We start from the raw sequence: 4,935 nt of genomic DNA on the forward strand, positions 1-4,935 counted from the left end.
TAACTTTCAAACACTTACAAAATAACACATATTATTAAGTAATTGGTAAATATCTACCATATCTTCATGATATGGTGTTTTAGTTTCCTAAGCTGCTTAAGCAAATACAATGAAATGGTTAAGCTTAAATGATGGGAGTTTATTAGCTCATCATTCGAGGTTGTGAGAAAGTCCAAATGAAGGCATCATTAAAGTGATGCTTAGTCCACTAGGACTGCTGACTGCCAGGGATCCTTAGTTTGTCACATGGCAAGGCACAGGCACAATCTCAGTTTCCACTGAAGTCGAGCTGCTCCATCTGTGTCTTTCTCTCTTTCACGTCTGCGTGCATTCTGTTTTTAAAGGACTACAGTAACAGGATAAGACCCATTCTAATTGAGGTGGCTCACATCATAACTGAAGTAAACTCATGATAAGGTCCTACTTTCAAAGGTCTCATGCCCACAGTAATCTATTAAATTTAAGAAAATGTTTTTCTGGGATACATAATAGCTTCTAACCACCACAAGTGATTATTTCTTGAAGTAGTTGATTTCTCTGGACAATGATTTATGATTTTTATTTTTGCTTGCTTTCATGATGACTCCAAATATAGACTATTTTGTTATGGCCTAGTTATCAACAGGAAGTTCTGGGTGCAGGAATAAAATAAATACCCTGAAACTTTGTGATGTTAGAAATTCAATGACCCTTTAGTGACAATTATAGCACACACTGCATTTCAGCCAGTGGACTAAACAATTCTCCTGCATTATGTCTTTCAGTCATCATGATAACTCTACCAGGTAGGAATATTATTAACTATAAATGCCAGATGCAGAAAATAGGTAATTTGCTGAAGGCCACATAGCTAATAAATGACAGAGCCAGCATTCAAGTTCATGTCTCCTATCCACAAAACTGATGTTCTCTACTATTACTTAAATTCTATTTCTGTTTCCTTTCATATAGTGATTTCAAAAACTGTTTATTCAATAGTATGTCCTAATAGTTTATTAAGTGATATATTCTTTCTACTTGGTCTTTTTTCCACTTAAGTTCCTAATTTTTTGAAATTTAAGCCGAATTATTTCTTTCTTTCTTTCTTTCTTTTTTTTTTTTTACAAATTGGATAGAGAAACTTCATTACCTCACTCTCCATTATTTACCCAAAGTAACATTCAGCTTCCAAGTTCCAGCTAAGGGTTTATAAATCAGTTTTTGTTGTATTCACCAATTCTCTTAGTACTATGGTTTCATTGTATGATGATCATTTTGAAGTCTGCATTTATTGCAAAGGTAAGACTTTCCACATATTAGTTCTTTTAAAAATTTAGTTTGATTCCCAGATCATGTCCTTAGGTTGCCAAAACAGCTCTGTGGCAGCATTGAAAACTGATGATAAATAGGGAATGTTTAGATTGAGACTTGTGAAACAGGACTAAAGCACTTATCTTTAGATCCAATTTTAGTGATGTATGTATTATGATTCCTGGCAAGTAAAAAGCAGTTTCTAGTTGATGGAAACCTTTTTCTGAAATAGACTTTCACAGAATCTCCCTAGGTAGCAATGAAAAGAAAATGTTAAATTCTCTTACATGTTACTGAAAGACATAACATGCAGTGTCTTCAACAGCAGCTTTACCAATCAGGCAGAAAATGTCTTCATATGGCTGTTTCCACAACGTAGACATTCAGTGAGAGAATCATTTTGCACTGTAGTTCTGAAGGTATTCCCACAGGGAGTTGACATATTGTAGGGCAGGGAAGAAGCTTTCTTTCGACCGAAAGAAACATAGAACATAGAACAGTTACACTATGCATGGATGGAGTGCATATTCTTAGGACCATAAAGACTTTTTAATTAGAAATAAACTTTCATTACTGCTAAAGCAACACACACACAGAGTACACAATGAGAGGGTACAGATAAATAGCAATAAGAAAAAGGAAGCCATTTTACCCAAACCTAGAAAATTATAATAGCATGTGTTTTGCAAAAAGAATCATACTTTGTAAGGTAATTTGTAAAACATTTTTCCTGTTAAATTGTTAAGTTATTTATGTTTTCATGTCAATAATTATGTTCCCTCAACTAATAATCAGTCCGTAGTCCTTATTTCCCAATTATACTTCAAATGTTCTTTATAATTGGATTGTTGAAACCAGAATCCTATTGAGGTCTGTGTGTTAACCTTGCTAAAGTCATTTAAGTGTTTGTTAATCTAAAACAATGCTTCCTATCATGACAGTGACTTGCCTGAGAGACTGGGCTATTTGTCTTGCAAAATATACCATCTTTTGGATTTACTTAGTTATTCCTCATGGAAAATCACCTGTATTTCCTGACAGATTCTAATAAATATTTTTGGCAAGAATATATGTCAAGTAATGTGACCATATTGCATCAAATCAGTGGTTGCCCCACTTTTAGTAATGCTTGGCCTAGCCAGTGAATCCAGGTGATGAAAGCCTATTCCTTCTTTGTACGGTGTGTTTTCCCAATGAATCATGAAAACAATCAGTGGGTTATTATTTTGTCACTATATAAATGACTAGTTCCCCATTAACTGTTCAACTAATAGTATTAATGACAATTGATAGCCCTTAAACTATTTGATTTTTTTCTTATTACTTAATATTAATTTGCTAGAACATAGAAAGATGGGCCCAACTGGTCTCTTTGGTTACTGTGAAGTACTGCTTCTATTGCAAATTCAGTATAAATGCCTCTTTGGCTTCAATTATCCATTTTTGATATATGAAGCTTTTTCTGATGGACACCTCAAATAATGACAACCGAATTTTCTGATTGTTTTTATTTTGAGTATAAGTTTGTACACATGGTTTCTAGGAAATCTATATGTGTTCTAGAACACATTACTAGAACCATTACTGTAGTTTTTTTTGTGGACAAATTTTCACAACTTTGTCCCAGTGGGGGCCCCTTCATATTAGCTCTTATATACTTTTGAACAAGATATCTCAGACTCAACTTGTACTATCTTTGTACCAGTTTTGGAGTCAGGTTTTGCCAAGTGGAGAATGGGGTTAGGAACTAAAATCAGAGTATTACTTGAAGCTCATAGCTGCAGTGGCAAAATTGCTTCTGGTGGCTATATATATATATTTTTTCAAATGGATTTTAATAAGCACTGAGATATGAAATATCAAGGATGTGTTCACTGGTTGTTACCTGGTTACAGACTGATTACTTTTAAAAAGCACATATTTATAAAATAAAAACTAGTCCAGTGCTTTCTTTGGCAGGACATATACTAAAAATTGGAATGATACAGAGATCAGCATGGCCCCTGAGCAAGGATGACACGCAAATTCATGAAGTGTTCCATATTAAAAACAAAACAAAACAAAACAAAAAACTTGTCCAAAGCTAGGATCATGTCCTCTTAGGAAGATTAAGATGCCCAATAAAATACGTAGTTTAATGGAAGACTTTTGAAGCTTTGCATAAAGGTAAAAGTAAAGGCAGCAAATCAATTCCCTACCAATTTTGTTATTATGTGTATTACAGTTTAGCAAAGTTGAAATGGGAGAGGTTTGCCTAAATTCAACTTTTTTTCTTTATATAATATTTTTGAGAAAAATACTGAATGAAAATCAAATAAATAATTTGAGAGGCTATTCACCAAATAGCTAAATCTGTAAGTTTGACTGAAAGACAGAAAACACAATTTTGCAAATAAGAGATTTGAATCCACAATTGCCATTGAATAATGTCTCTAGAGTTGCTCACATATCTTTATGACAGTCCATTTGAAAAAAAAAAAGAATATAAAAGTGTTTGCATTTAATGAAGGCTTTCTTTGGATTTTCCTGAAGATGGGCCTTTTCTAGGCCAATTTTTCAATTTCTTTATAGTCTTTCTGAAGGCAAAAATAGTTTGGCTAGTTTCTAGTTTCTGCTGTTATCAGAATAGCTTTTATAATATCCATTAGCACTTTTGCATTTTTTTGTGGTTTATGATTAGTGGAAAATCTTTTTCCAGAAAAGTTTGGAATAGATAGGTGGGTAGGTAGGACCATGTATCCCAACAAAAGACATGCTCTTAATCTTAACTCATAAGCATGCTCCTGTAGAGGTGAACCCATTTGTAAATAGGGCCTTTAAAAAAAAAGATTTATTTATTTTTATTTATTTGTAAATAGGACCTTTTGAAAATGTTACCAGTTAAATTGTGGCCAAGTTGAATTACAGATTAATTGTGTCCAATTAATCTGTATTACTGGAGGACTTTTATAGAGGGAGGAACTTAAGTACAGAATTCTTAATCAATGGAAATCAGAAAAACAGATACGGCAGAAGATACTGAAACCAGAAACTGGAGAAAGCTACAGGGGAAGAAAATGAGGCAGATTGACACATGACAGAGGCGTAGCATCACCAAAGCAATCCTGACCCTGGGAGAAAGCATGCCCTTGCTGACTTTCTGATTTTGGTCTTCAAGCCTTTAAAACTGTGAGACAATATATGTTCATTGTTTTAAGTCAACCCATTTTGTGGTATTTGTCATAGCAGCTTTGGCGAACTAAGACAAAAGTTTAGTCAGTACTTAAAGAGATTCCAGACTCCATTTCAGACTTCTGAGCAGCCCCTTCCCCACCAATCTTGTTATTTTAGACATGCAAGCTTAGACTCACAGGGTGGAAAAAAATAAGTAAACACATTCATTTATGGAAGAAATGATTACTGTCTTACTTGTCTAAATTGTCCATATGATGGAATGAGAAAAATCAGAACATCTAATTATTAAATAAGAAATTGCTCTGGCCTGTTGGCTTAAAATCAGGGTTGTGAACTGGCTCTTATCAAATACACATGGCTTGGGATTATAGATTTTTGTTGTCAAATTGTTTTTTCTTTGATTAAGATATGTAACCCATAAACATTTGTTTATCTATATCCATACGTACGCCTATATCTCAGTTGTCTACT

The 4,935-nt window shown here is 33.7% G+C and overlaps 1 non-coding gene across 1 annotated transcript; it reads left to right on the forward strand.

The window, feature by feature from the left end:
• The first annotated feature begins 3,233 nt into the window (after window positions 1–3,233).
• LOC143685382 (U6 spliceosomal RNA) lies at window positions 3,234–3,338 on the forward strand. Its single transcript, XR_013176622.1, has one exon. It is a non-coding gene; the product is annotated as a U6 spliceosomal RNA (small nuclear RNA).
• Window positions 3,339–4,935: the final 1,597 nt, after the last annotated feature.

This window comes from Tamandua tetradactyla, chromosome 5 (genome assembly GCF_023851605.1).
Source record: "Tamandua tetradactyla isolate mTamTet1 chromosome 5, mTamTet1.pri, whole genome shotgun sequence".
Lineage (NCBI taxonomy): Eukaryota > Metazoa > Chordata > Mammalia > Pilosa > Myrmecophagidae > Tamandua > Tamandua tetradactyla.